This window comes from Thermobia domestica, chromosome 13 (genome assembly GCF_964235325.1).
Source record: "Thermobia domestica chromosome 13, izTheDome1.hap1.1, whole genome shotgun sequence".
Taxonomy (NCBI): Eukaryota; Metazoa; Arthropoda; class Insecta; order Zygentoma; family Lepismatidae; genus Thermobia; species Thermobia domestica.
This window is the reverse complement of record NC_137466.1, coordinates 68,686,694-68,702,875: the sequence shown is the minus strand read 5'-3', so window position 1 is coordinate 68,702,875 and position 16,182 is coordinate 68,686,694.

The following is a 16,182-nucleotide window of genomic DNA, read 5'->3' as shown; positions in this document are numbered from 1 at the left end:
TAAAATGAGAAATAAGCATAGCTGTAAGTAGCACACAATACAGGGATTTTTCCTTAAACGTCACAAATTCAAGTCTTACCTGAAATTTTCACAATTGATATTTGAATTTTAAAAAAGTGCTTATTATTTTCCAGTCTTATTATATATATATATATACAGAGAGAGAGAGAGAGAGAGAGATCAGCGTTTCCCAACCGGTGTGCCGCGAGGAATCGAAACAAAATTATTAATTTTATAGCAATCAAATTGTAAAGCGTAGGGAAAATGTATATTTGCATTTCACATTACTATGAACCTCTACTTTGAATCTACAATTTTAAGTTTCATACCGTGTTACTGTTCTGTACATTTCTAATGTTGCAAAAAGTATTTGTTGTCATTGTTATGACCATTATTGCTTCTTTATTGTTGCACATTATTTCGCAACTTGAAAATTTAAAATATCATTCAATCCTTTCGACAAATTACCTACATTTGTGTTTTCAAAGTAAAAGAGATTTGTTTGTTCGTTCGTTATTTAGTGATCTTCTTTCTTAGTAAAAGGTTGGATACAGTTTTTAAAAGGAAAGCGTATTTTTAAAAACTTGAGTCCAATATTTCATTGCAATTGTTTTCTATTTTTTAAATTAGAATGAAAAATAAGTATAATGATTTACCACAGGGAAAAAACAGTGATACAGTTTTCTTCTCTATGAGAAGATCAATAATCACAGAAAAAATATCATTGTGTTTTATATTTACAAATAATATTTATAAGTGTGCCGCAAGAATCCAAGTAACATCCGTAGTGTGCCGCAAGCTGAAAAAGGTTGGAAACCCTGAGATAGATGATTTTTTCTATCATAAATATTTTATAAACTAGACTGTACACTGTTCTACAAATTTAAATTTTCGTATTTATACTCAACGTATGAGTGCATATTATATTTTATAGACAAGTTCTTGCTCATTGAAGGTACAAAGAACATCATTGTATGTCCATATATTTGCGAAGGCTACAATATTATTTTAAGATACAGCTTCTTTATGAGCATTATTTATAACATACTTTAAACGGCGAATATAGATACTCAAAAAATCCAGAGAACAATTGAAACTGCAATATAAATGATATCTATATACAATGTATGTTGTACTACGTGGTAAAATAATCAAAAAGTTAGAGAGAGAAATAGCAGATAGATAGATAGATAGATATAGATATAGATATAGATATAGATATAGATATAGATATAGATATAGATATAGATATAGATATAGATATAGATATAACTCAAGACATATCTTTAACTATTTTGTGTTCAGGTATGAAAATATACTGATCAAATTTGTGCAGTAGTGCAATGTAATCATGTTTTCTCGGTTTTAGTTTTTTTCTTCTTTTTTGTTAACGTGAGAAGGGTAAGATTTACGTATTCACTTTTTTCTTTTAGCTTGTGTACTTACGAGTGAATATGTCTAGTCAATTGGATTGGAGTTCAGCGTTCATTTTCGGCACCAGGGCTTAGTGGGATGCTCAGAGCACAAGGAAATCAAGTCAAATTACCAACGTTGTGATTAAAAGAAACGTAAAATTTATACGTTACGCTTAACTACACGGAAAAGTGAACATTATTTTTTTTACATTATAAAAGTTATTTACAATATCTGACTATGCATTTTTTATACTCTGAAAGGAACTTCAGATAAATATCATAAAGATGAAATATGTCTCAAATAACCAAAAAAGTGGACTTGCTTCCTTTGTACACTGAACGTGACATTTATGAGACCTAAACATGCAGTTTACTGTAAGATGGAATTCAAACCAACGTAATGTGTTCGATTACAAGGCTTTCCCATGACACTTCAGTGAAGTTCCAAGAGAAAATTTTAGGTCAATTTCTTTTTAACTTTTTAATTGATAAGCATTGAGAAATTTCCGGTATAGTTGAAATAAATCCGAAAAAAATGTTTCGGTATAGTTGAAATAAATCTTCCTGACTATGATTTTGTTACTTTGAAAGTTTTTATTTAAAGAAAAATGGATGCAAAATACTGAATGTTTATTTCCAAGCAACATTTCCGCAAAATAACTAAATCATGTGTTGCTAGTGAGCTACATTGACCACAATATGGTCAATTATTATTAATTAAGAACATTTCTCGGAAGAAGTAATTAGCAGCTGTTTCCTTGAAATATTTTCCTACAGACCCAGCTACAACAAATAAAACTAACTTTAGCAGAATACGGGGAATAACGCTTCTGAAGGACTGAATTTGATTAACTAACTGATTCATACAAGCTTTGCTATATTTAATAACTTACATTAAAATACAAATTTCTGGGCAAAGCAACGTTTATTTATAAAATAATAAATGTGTAAGTTTCGCCAACTAACTGAACATATTGACTTCATCAGAAATGGATTTGATTGTTATGGTCCCATTTAGCGTAGTCGTTAATGCTCTTGTCTTTGGTGCGAGCGGTTCTGAGTTCGATTCCAAGTGGAGACACTCGGTCGAAAAAGTATAAAAGCTTTTCCATGTCAGCAATCCTGAATGAGGTTTTCCTGGGATTTTCTCTTTCACATTAGGCAAATGATGGGATGGTACCTAACATATAGGAGTCAGGCCGCTTCCTTCCTTCTCTTTCCTCGGATAGTATGATCGCCGATGAACGTCATATCTCATATGTGACGGGCTAACGTGACCATAGATGCCGAAAGCCCAGAAATCTAATTCCTAATCCTAATCCTAAATTTGATTGTTCCCTATTGACAAAGATTACAACTATCTAAACAAATGATCCGCAAACCATGTATACGAATATTGCATGACAACAATAATTCCAATTAAAGTACTACTGAAGTTATCATTCGTGCGTATAACAATAGAAAGCGACGTTGCTTGTAAGCAACAGAGCCAAATGAAAGGTTAAGTTTATTATTATCCGTTGGAATTTTATTTTATATCGTTAATTTATAACGAAATTTCGAGTAACTTAAGCCCGTTTTCTCCGGACTCTAACTAAATCTATAGCCTATGCAGGGATGTAACCAACGGGCCCAGGCCTCCCCCAAACGATTTCCTGGCCCCTCCAAATGATCAGCTTTTAAAACATCATCGTGTTATTACCTCGCTTCAGTCATTTAAAAGTAGCAAAGTTTACATATATAATTAATATTTACGGTAAATTATTTACCGATCCTTACCGATCGAAAAATAGTATGGTATCTCTTCCGTGTAAGGAATGATCAAATGCACAACTTGCTACCACATCTGCTACAATCGATTGATCTATTGTTCCTGTGCGGATAATGTCCAATATGAAGCATGAAAATATTTTATACAGGTCTATCTAATCTAATATAAATAAAATAGAGTTTGTTTGTGTGTTTGTCTGTCTGTTTGTTTGTCTGCCTGTGTGCAGCCTGGGGATCAGATGAGTGGACAGAGAGTTACCAAATTTTGATCACGTATACCTTGGTCCAGACTCCAGACCAAGACGAAGCGTTTTTTTTTTTAATTCGAATCAGGGGTCTAAGGGGAGGGGGCGTTTACCGGTACATGTAAAAGTAGTAGAAAATAGCCGATATTAGTGTTAAATTCATACATTTCGCGGTCGCTGAGATCAACAGTGAAACTCCAATCGCCCAAATTCACCCCATTCGGCTGCGGGCCGGGGTCACCGGGGGGGGGGGATACCGAGGCATATAAAAATAATCCAAAATGGCCAATATTAGTGTCAAATCCATAGTTTTCGAGGTCGCTGAGATCCATGATGATACTTCCATTAGCGATGACTTTCAAATTCAGCTACCATCTTATGCGGGCTGGGGGTCACCTGTATGAAGGAGTTTACCGAAATATGTAAAAATAATCCATAATAATCGATATTAGTGTCAAATCCATAGTTTTCGCGGTCACTGAGATGAATGGTGATATTCCCACAGGCGTTGATTTCCAAATACAGCCCCTATCAGCTGGGAGCCAGAGACGTTCTTTTTTTTTTAATTCGTACCAGGGAGTCTCAGGGGCTGTTTACCGGGATATGTAAAAGTAGTAGAAAATGGTCGTATTTTTTTCTTTCGTTGTTCAGTTTGTTTACATAGATATTTTATCTGACCCATGCGAAGAAGTAGTATTTCAGCTAGTTGTAAAATAATTGTCAATCTATGCCAATGCGAGAATTTGTATCGTAAATGGAAACGTTACCACTGGAGTTACTTTTAAAACAGAGATCTCATCCGGAGAAAATAAAACCTTTAAGTGATTTAATAAACTGTTAACCTAGTGTTGACGAAACTGAAACTTTCAAACGATTTGCTTTGAAGAAATGTGAAAATGAGAAATTATCTGATGTGCTGATTCATAATTTAATGAAAATAGCCCGTGATTTTAAAGAGGTAGTTTCCTGTGTTTACATCTTGTACGCCGCTGGACTGACATTCGGTGCTTCGACAGCGGTGTGTGAAAATTCACTTTCCACATTGACAGGCGTACTCACACTACATAGGTGTTCGATGTTACACCGTCGGAAGGCGAATTTAAGTTTACTTGCCTTTCAGAGTGATATATTGCAAAATATCTCTCCTGACAAGTTTTCGAAACGGTTCTGTAAAAAATCAAGGAAGTTGCAGCTGCTTTAACCCAAGTAATATATATATAAACCTCCTGTAGTTCAATTTCAATTACATCCAAATTGGATGGAAAAGGTTTAGATAATTGAACCGATCCTGGGGAACCCGCCCCCCCACCCCCAGAGCTCATGTGGCCCCCTATTGTATTTATGAACATACAATATTTGGCATAATTTGAATGCAATTTTCTTTAAATCCTCATATATATACTTTATGCATCTGAATGCCCCCCCCCATTTACAGAGAAATCGGCGCCCTTGGCTACACCATTTATAATATTTTGTGTGTGTAATTCTTCTATAGATTTGTGTCAACATAAATTGCATAATAAACAAACAGACTTTGAAAATACTTTTTTTTTTTTTTGTGACAGCAGATTACAAAATTTACTGCGATTTATATTTGACAGTTTGAAGTCAAACGTTTTAACAAGGTACTATAAATACTGCCATTAAACAACGGTTCTAAAGTGATTTTAAGTACATTATAATTTTCATATGCTGTAACCAGTATCTTTTAAAAACATATTTTTTATCTGTTGGACAATTTGGTGAAAAAGAACTTTTTATTCAGCTTTTCAGTTTGGATTTCATTTGCGCTTTTTTTTTTTTGCTACTTTGTGTAAAACAGGAAGTGGAATATATCTGTTAATAAAATAACTATGGTGTTTTTTAGTCAGGAATAATAAATAAATATTTTTGTCAGGATATCTTAAAGAAATTGAGTGAAATTTCAAAGAAAATTGATCTTATATAGATAGGTTCTGTGAACAAGGGCTTAAACTGAAATAGTTATGCACAAAGGTATAACGTTTGGTCCGGGGCAATAGTTCTTGCTTAAGTATAATAAGAACTACCTGGTACATAATATTTATGGAGAAAAAGCCCTTCCCCCTCAAAAACAGCGTTTTTAGTTTTCCGGGCGAAAACGAAAACTTTCCGATTTTTTCAGGCCTCAAAATCATTAGCCATAACACATTGTTTTTGGTTTTGTATATACATTGTAGCTGGCCCTCTCAAAAACGACGCGCTCCTCCTAGAAAAACCTGCTGGCTACACCCCTGGGCCTATGGAACCCGGAATGTCGTATTCACAAAAGCTCTATCCTTAGTCAACTGGATCCACTTTCTACTTTGTATTCTTATTTCTGCGAAATCTATCTTAATATTGTCCTCATATCTGCGCTTAGGTCTTTCTAATGGACGTTTTCCGATTGGATTTCCAATTAAAACTTTGAAAGCATCCCTACTTTCTTCCATTCTGGCTACATGACCTGCCCACCTGAGCTTCCTAGACTTGATGGTCCTAACAATGTCTGAATTAATAATATAATTCCTTTAGATTATAGAGTGGTTAATCATAAATCCGAAATTTCAGAATTAGGTAACCTAAGATCGAAAAAATGTATTGACTTTATTTAAAAATATAGTTACATCTCCTAGGACCTCCATAATTTCTCAAACGACTAATTAATGTCATTTCTTATTTATAACTAAGATAACTATAAAGAAAAATCATATGATAATTTGACGCATCAAGACTTTCGCATGACTGGTGGGTTTGCTCAGTTCACTCGACATAGGTTCAAGTTTCTGCACCTGCCGAATTAATTATAAATTCTAAATATTGCAAAACACATGCAAGTAAGTCGTTGACTACACCTTCAACACAAAAATCTTTTTTCTTCTTCTTCAGTCAATGCAATAGTAGAATCTATAGAATATCACTTCTTGGTATTTTATAGAATCTATCATTAAAGACATCTGATCAACCCAGAGCCAGACATAAGGTTAACAAGTACATAATTATTCTAATTGAAGTATTAAAGGATCAAATTATTGTATTATTATAATATTTTCCCTTAGAAATATCATATGTAGAGAATTCGATGCATGCAACATGCTTCGGGAAATCAAATGTAGTCTACCTGTAATTATAATAGTCGATTTAAAAAAAAAAAAAAAAAAAAAGACTGAAGAAGACAATCGAATGGCTGCCAGATACAAAAGCTAAGCAATATCCACAGCTGTTGTCCCTTAACACATAAATAATAGTTTACAAATGTTAAGAAACAACTGTAAAAGGTAGCTATATTATTAATAACATGATTTTCCTTTTCCTTTAACTTAAAATAATACATTAATAATGAGAAATTGGGTGTTTTGAGTGCACTTTTCATGTTGCGTCTTCAAGAACTAATTATCATCACTGCTACCGCGAATTCTATTGACAAAACGTTCTTATTTTCTTAGTTGCTATCTTGGGTATGTTTATGTAACGTATGGAAAAGGAACAAATGTTTTACGGACATGCGAGTGTCTGATCAGAAACGTAGCCGTGAATGAAATAAGAATATTGATCATAATGTGGAGTACTTTAATACGAGGGAAGTCCAGTAAATATCCTATCCTAGTAGTGTCTAGACTCTTATCAGATTTGAAGCGAAGAACTTATACTATTTTCCGACGCAATTCCATACCACAGCCAATACATTTTCGCTGTCTGGCAGTGGCGGATCTAGAAGGTGGAAACTTGGGGGGGGGGGACAGAAAGACCCGAGACTATCATAGATATATCGCGAGTTTACTATAAACTTTCAAAAATATATAAATAATAGTATAAATATATTTGTCACTCAAAAAACTGGGGTCATAGGTTCCCCGGCCTAGATCTGCCACTGTTGTCTGGCTATGCTTCTTTCTTCTGGCAGCCATTCACGCAACTACGGTATTTAGGTAAGGGGAGGGAAATTTGATCCCTTTCTTCTGAGAATTGCAAGAATCTTTCAGAAAAAATCTGTTTTCAGGATTCTTTTAGGATTAACTATATACCTAACTAACTCTATGGCCTATGGAACTCAGAGATTGAATGTAGTGTTCTCAAAAGCTCTCCACTGACTTATATTCTTAGCCAATAGGATCCAGTTTCTACTTTGTATTCCTATTTATGCTAGATTCATACTAATATTGTTCTCCTATCTTCGCCTAGGCCTTCCTAATGGTCGTTTCCCGATTGGATTTCCAGTTAAAAATTATTTTAGGATTGATTCCGTTAATTGATTCATTTATTTATATTCATTCTCCTTTAATTTCTTAAAGCATAAATTATATATGTTGTAAGTCTACAGTGTTATGCATCATAGATCAGTGAAATTTTATTATATCAGAAATTCGTTTAAAATTATATGCAATATTCTATATTCTATGGATACTAAGTAAATAAATACCTGAAAAATACACAGGAATCAAAAACTTCTCTATTGCAGTTTATACTCAATTTACTCTTTCAATTCTGAGCGAATTACTCAACCTATATTTCATTTCTGAGCAACGCAAACTGACGTACATGTTCAGGAATTTAGAATATTGATGTAAATATTAATTAAATGCTTACTTAAATTGTAGTTGGGTACACATTTTCATACTATCTCTTTTTACAGAATTCATTATTTTCTTCAAGAAAACATATCACGTAGGATAATATTAAGGTGCTTAGCAATGTGATTCTAAATGTTAAATACAGCTAAGTCCGAAAGTCTATCTTTCTTCATTTTTATTATTTTTAAAAAAACATTTATTTATTTTTTTAGTTTAACGTCCTACGATTATTCACCAAGTCATATGCTGCCGCACAGTGGGTGAAGCTGCACTCCACATTAATTCCGGTTTTCATTTTTTCTAGAACTATTCATTCAATTTTGAATGTATATTCTATTATTTTCTTATTTGGCTTATGTTGCTTTCTGTTTTTTTGTTTTTGTTTTTAATTGATGGCTATGAACATAAATTTTGAAGATGTCACAGAGGATTTTAAAGCAATTTAACAGAAGAATGTCGTTATCAGATCTCTTGTACTTGTACTTAGGTAGTTTACATTGTGAAACATGTACCCTTATGATACGTTGTCACTTTACATGAATCTTGTGTCTTTAAAAAAAAAAAAAAAAGCTTGAAACCCTATAATATTTCTTCATGTAAACATAGTCTTGAAAGGGACATACAACATTTTTTTCATCGTGCAACTTTCTGGGTCGTCTTGCTTGCTACCTGCTATCGCCCTCCGACTGACATAAAGAAAGAAAAAAAAAAACTGTTTCGCCGCTTCCGAAACAACGGATTCTTTTGAACAGGGAGGGGAAGCGCGTCAAAATACACGTTTTTAATGAGGAGGTTCACTAGTTGTCCACTTGAGTGCAGTGCTGCATGGGTGGTGGTAGCTTTCTTGCTTTCAGAATGTTGTAATATGTAAACAGTAGATCGGGTTGCAAGATGTTTAAATGACAGCTACAAGATTCATGTAAAATGACAACGTACTTTAACACGCCTAAATTTTCTCAGGTATTTCTTTAAATGCATACACAGTTTACAGGTACGTGTATAAATGTATGTAGTTTCTTTAAATATAATCATAAATGTATTTATTACGTACATGGTAGTTTTTTTATTGTTTCTACTCTCTCTAATTCGTCCCCAACCTATATCCCCATTACCAAAATTCTGCATCCGTTACTGGCAAAGATAAAAATACGCTGGTGATGAGATGGATGGCAATGTGGAATGACGGAAGTGGAAGTAAAAGGGAAAACTCCGAGAAAACGGTTTGTCGACCACAAAGTCCACTTGGTGGGACCTATGATCGAACCAGGGACCTCGCACGCCAGAGGTGAACACTCTACCACTGATCCACCGCGGCCCCTTTATCATTGTTATATTTACCTAAATTTGGATGCCTCGCATAGCAGAAAAAGTTCTTTCACAGCTAGTTGATCTTTAGAAGCTTGAAGTGCTTCATATGATGAGGATGAATTTCTTTTTATCTTCTGTTTTAAAGTCCTAAAACTGATCTTCATGTTTTTGTTTTTCAAAGTTTCCTTAACGGCCACTGTTTCAGCCTGTGGTCCATTGGTATTCTAGGGAGGGAAGAGCTACGGTGTTCTAGATAGGGCCTGTCCTATACCAGCAACGTTGAATCCTTTCTGTCGGTCCTTGTATCATTGAATAACTACGTGAATCATTTCCTTATCGGTGTGCACCTTTGCCATCCGGAGCGATATCAGGACTATAGAGCAGAAGTGACAGTATCTCCTACTCCAAGCAGTCAGTAACTGGAGTTTTGATGGATGTATCTGGTATCAAGGTTTTGTGTTGGAGAATGATATGTAATGATTTTGTACATTATCCTTCTGGGTGATGTCACAAAGTAGTATGGACTAGTACGCAGTATTTACAGTCTCTCATTTTCAAGAAACCAACATACATACGTAATGTAATACTTTCGTTGTCTCACGACACCGTTGCCGTAACCGGTGGGAGGTAATTGCGGTTCGGATTCCACATTAAACTTGTAGTTTCACATCCCATATAGGACGTAGAACAGATGCATTTATCCTTTTTTTATTTATTTTATTTGGATGAAACTTAAAAATACTTTAAAAGGTCATTTTTATTTCGGATTGTATATATATATATATATATATTTGTATATATATACATCAGTCAAACACGACATCTGCTCATCTATTTTTCCTAAACGACAAATAACTCCGCTATATTTTTTGAGGCGTTAGTGTCAGCTTTGCTGAAATAATAACGTAGTTTAATGAAAATATGACATTGATTGCAGTTCATTTGTCGAATAATATGTAATTTACTTTGGCAATATATGTTGAGAATAAACATGTAAATACAAGCAAATACATCACATATGAATAATGTTTCTTGCATACATATGTATATGTGTCATTACCATATGCCTGTAGTAGTTTATCCGAGGGCAAAAAAGTTTTCACGACTTTTAATACGTGAATAATTAAATACTTATGACAGTCCCACTCATTTCGTTCAGTTAGCAAAGTGAATTTGTTGCCAGTGGCTAAAACAAACTGTAATAGCTAACTACTCTATAATTCAGTTCTTCATTCAGAATTTAACCTATAATTATTAATGCATTAATGCATTTCCATTGCACTCAGGTATTTTAAAGCTTCTGGAAGTTTCTTATTAGATTTGATGTACAGCACACTAAATAATGATATTAAATAAGGTTATTATTATTATTATAGTATAATTATAATAATTACTTAATTCACTAATTTGTAAACTCTAATATATGACAATAGTTACCTAATCACTGTTCACTTTTATCTAGTTCAGTAATACGGCATATGGGAAAATATGATGTTTACATTGTAGTTTATGCCTATCTCTATCATGCAATATTACCTGATACCCACGAAACCACGAGACCTGATAATCACAGATTGTTGAAACGTGGAAATACAAATCCTTCCATGAGGATTAGTAATTTTGTTGTTTCTTTCCCTATCACTTCAAACTTTCCGTAATTCCCTTTTACTTCCAAAGAACTTGCAAAGAATTAGATTTTTGACGAAAACTAAATAATAATAATAATAATAATAATAATAATAATAATAATAATAATAATAATAATAATAATAATAATAATAATAATAATAATAATAATAAAAGAACATACAATAATCAATTGATTGATGGGAGAAAATGGATTAGTCCTAGAAGCGACAGTCCTATTACCAGCAGGAACTGTTATCTGTCCTATGAGCGACCGATTCATTTACATTGAGATGAAGGAAGATGATATGAGTCCATCTCGAAAAATATGTTTGCCTCTGACGTTATTAGCGTCCGAACAACCTTGCTATGAAAAATATATGTGCCTGTGATACTGTTCGTCAAATATATTTTCCCTCTGCTGTGAATGGAAACAAAACTTATCTTAATTTTGAGTTAGACCTGATATAAAACATATCAAATAACTTAAACGAGACAACAGGGATATTTCCGTCAAAAGTACAATATATCCCTATGTAATTAATTATTGAAAATCCAATTGTAATATCCCCTTCCTTCAAAAGCTCTGCTTTCTATACTTAATTTAATTCGAGGCTAATTACTAAGCAAAGCAATATATTTTATTTTGGAAAACTTACGCCAACTATTTACTTTTTAGACTTCCTGAGATTCTGTGAATAAAATGAGAAAAATATTTCATTAATAAAAGACAGCTTTTGAGATCCCTTATATCTGATTGGCTATTCCCAACTAATCCTACCAATTACTATGCAGTGCACTCTAAACAATCCAAAAGGCAAACAAACTATTTAAATTATTCAAACGTAAACTAATTACGTAATTCACCTCCCTTTTGTTCTGACTTATTCATAAAAGCTTGCCGTATAGCAATCTGATATCATCCGTACAGCTAGATGAACTGTTGCTTTTCCTATAGGTATAAGGTTTTATTTTTTCGTTCTTATTTGTTAAGGGTGTATGTTCCTTATAATTGTGAAACGGCTGGAAGAAATGAGACCTCTAGGAACGTAAATTTTTCATAGTACATTTTGTTAGCTTCTAAATAACACTAGCGTGAAACAAGTTAAGAAGAGGAAACCTTACCTTCTTTCATTATCTTAGAATTAACGAATCGATAACTCATAGGCCAGTTAACAAATCGAATCGGTCCCTCATAGGACAGTAAACAGCTCCTGTCGCACATAACACTGTCGCAAGTAGGACGACACCGGAGAAAATAGAACAGATGACTAGCTTTCGATACCTTGGTAGTATTATTAGTGATAATATGAAGTGAGGGTGTGAAATAAAAGTAAGGATAGGAATGGTGAAAGAATCCTTTAGGAAGAAGAAAATCCTATTTTGTGGGATCTTGAACAGAGTTAAGAAAAAGATTCATAAAGTGCTTCGTGTCGAGTATTGTGCTATATTGGTCAGAAACATGAACATTATGCAAATATGATAAAAAAAGACGACTGGAAACTTTCAAAATGTGGGTGTGGAAAAAATGGAGAGAATTAGCTGGGTAGAATGAAAAACGAATGAAAGGGTGTTAGAAATTAGTAGCAGGGAAAAGAACAATCTTAGATATTATTAACTATGCCCCAGAAAAACTGGCTTGGACATTGGCTAAGAAGAAATTGTATCATGAGGAACGTTTTAGAGAGTATAATATTAGGAAAAATGGGGAGGGGGTGAAGGAGACTACAATTATTGGACGATGTCAAAAGAGAGAAATCATACTTGTAGACGAAAAGGTTAGCAGAAGGCCGTGGAGCATGGAAGCCTCTCGGTTGCAGCAAGTGACCCGCCAGTAATGAAAGACTACCTATGATGATGATGATGAGTGGTGTCGTCACTACAAATTTTATTTATTCTCATCACAACAAGGTCAATGTTGGACGTATATTGTACATTAAAAATCCCAAACTAAACTGATAAGAAGTGAAGTTGAAATATAAATTCGACAAAGTATAAATTGAAATATAAATTCGATTCAAAAGAAACAAACTAAAATTTAAAACAGTTGACATGAAGAGACTAAAGAAATAAATAACAGAATGTAAAATATCTCAAAGAAATATGTCGAAAATAGCAATAATAGTAACACTAATACGAAAGAAAGCTTTTAAAATAATTTTCAGAACACGAAATCTCTCGAACAAAAGTATGAATACGGTCGCCAAAGATTGCATTATAACCGAAAATCTAATTAAGATTTTTAGGTAATCCTAAACGTTCTCTAAGATCTGAGTATTCTGAAGCATTCTACTAGAATGTGCCGAATACTCGGTGGGGCGATACAGTCTTCACAATACGAACGATTAAAACCACACACACACACACACACACAAATATAGAAATGTGGGAGTCGAGAGTATTCGATACTCAAGTATGTTAGGATCACTTTATCTCGGCGACTAGTATGAGACAACGTCTACCAATCGTCTAAAATACGCTTTACTGAGTGAAGCTTACTTTCGCTGCTCGGATTCCAATCCGCTTGCCAGTGAAAGTGTATGCATTGGATGAAACAGCTACTAACATCAGAGCACGGAACAGATTCAAGTGCAATCCCTTACAATGCGAAGTTTTTGGCTGCTACGTTTACCCGAATGGGGTAGAGAAATAATAATACAAAGCCCATTGTAGAAAATAAAGTTAATTTCTAAGTCATCTAATTGAAATATTCAAAGCTCCCAGATAGAACAAAATTTGTTTCTTCCGGAACAAAATTCATTTTAACTCTCTCCTGAGTTTATCATTAAATAGAATGAAAATGATGCACCAAATTCTGTTTTCCATTGAAACTTTTAACCCAATTTTAATGTTTACATTGCAATCAAATGTTAAGACATCTTTTCCGTATTCATTTCGGTGTCCCGACAAAACGTACCACTTGAATTTTCGCGACAAAACGTACCACTTTTGACCACCTGTCATAAATGACAACCTATCATGGATTAATGAAAGCATTTCTGATATTTATTCCACGACAAAACGTACCACTTATATAAATTACAACCTGTCATGGACTAATTAAAACATTCTGGATATTTAATCCGCGACAAAACGTACTACTTCATGTTAAGAAACTAATTCCTCATGAGCGGGTAAAACAACGGCAGTATAAGGTTGAGAAGAACAGACAGGTAATGTATCAAGTTGTCAAAGTGCAGAAACTCATTGGTAAAAGAGAGCTCATTTACAGAGGAAATGTAGCAGCCTATAAACTGAAAGACACAGCTATAGATCATGGAAACTTTTTGGATATTATTCCTTTCTTAAGCAAATTTGATCTTCCGCTTAAAAGTAATTTAGATAAGGTCACCGAGAAGAGTCATATACGAGGAAGTAAGCAGGATAGTGGTCGCATAACTTTTACTAAGCACGGTGAATTATGTTTTGAATGCTATCAGCACACTTATCAGAGAAGATATTTCGAAAGAAGTCTCTCAAGCTTCAATATTTTCTGTTCTATTAGACACTACTCAAGATATAGTAGTTTCAGGTCAGTGCTTTGTTGTTCTACGGTATGTTTTTAAAATGGTTGTTAAACAAAGTATTGTTGTCATTGTAAAATGCATATCTACCACAGGCCAGTGTCTTTGCGGTTTACTGCTGGAAATTCTGCAGAAGTTGAACCTTGATATTAAAAAAGTGTATTTGAAATTCAACCGATGGCTCAAGTAACATGCAAGGGCAATATTCAGATTTTTTCAATTTACCTATGATCAGTTACACGTGCGATTCAGTTGATTTTGAGTTTAACGGCCCTTTTAGCAGCGAGGCTATATGAGACGGGACATACTGATTTACGGGAAATCCGAAGCACGTGAGCTCCCGCCGGGAATCGAACCCAGGTCTCCCACGCAAAGGCGCATACGCTAACCGCTTAACTACTAAGAAACTCAGTTACACGTGTGGTGTTACGCTCATATACTCAATCATGTCATATGTGATCTGACAAAAAATTGCATTGATTCTGTGTCATTGTTCTGCTGAATGGCTGTGCGATATTTATGTGAGAGTCTAATCAGCGAATGTACATTTGGAAGATCAAATGTTAACAAAGACGTCTTACAGTTATTGCGGAAATAAGATGGTAGAAAACACACTGTTTTTCAGAAAAAGTTTGGTCATTTTTCAAACCCAAAAAGCGCTTTGTATACAGAGTTGACAATAACAATTAAGAAAATTGGTTCTACAGAAAATATCAAACCAAAAGCTAGGTGTAAAGTGAAAGGATATATAAAAGATCTTCTCAAGTTCAAAACAATTCAGACAGCAGAAATGTTCCTTAAGATATTTCAAGTGACGACCTCTCTCTCAAACTATCTCCAAATAGAGGGTGTAGTCCTATCGGATGGTGTAGACTACTCTGTTCCAACTGAAAGAGTAGAGAGATGATTTTGAATCCGTTAAGAATGCAGCATTAAGCTTTGCAGAATGGGCCAATAACAAATTTGAAGACTTAGAACGTGATTTCTTTTTTTTTTTTTTCTATTGACCTATCGACAATTCACCTTCAGAGATGGACAAAGATTTGTCCTGTGAATATGAAGATGAAGCTGCTTCTATCCAATGACCAGGTACTGCATCGAAGCATTTAACACAATATTGGACATGGCAGTTTTGAGTATTTCTTCAAGAATCAAGAAGCATTGTACTTTATGAATTATTTGGACCCTAGCCACTTCAACCAAGTAACAGAACTTCCAGATGTGCCTTTCGATAAACTTACATATTTTCTGAAACACTTCAGTTAAGAAGTTTCCAAGGATACTATAAATGTATTCTCTTGGACTTTTGAAGGACTGGATATCCTTGAAAGTCAGTCTTGATGACGAGCACAACCGAGGAAAAATGACTGTTCTGATGGTGCAAGTGATTCAGAATTAGGAGAAAATACATTTGTTTACAAGGAAACCGAATGCAAAACGTGTTGCAAAATTGTCCAATGTGCTGCTTTTTAATTTTGCAGAATTGTAATTTGTGCAGTAATACTTATCCAGGTTTCCAGCATACAAATTTTTATTGACTTTGCCCGTAACTCAGGTAACATGTGAAAGAAATTTTTCAAAGTTGAAATAAACTGAAATACAATAAAAATAGGCTAACGAGTACCATGTCTCAGGAACATTTGTTGATGTCTATTGAAAAAGATTTATTAAAAAAATATTTCTAATGCAAAAGTGATACATACAGTAGCATCAAAAACTAGTACAC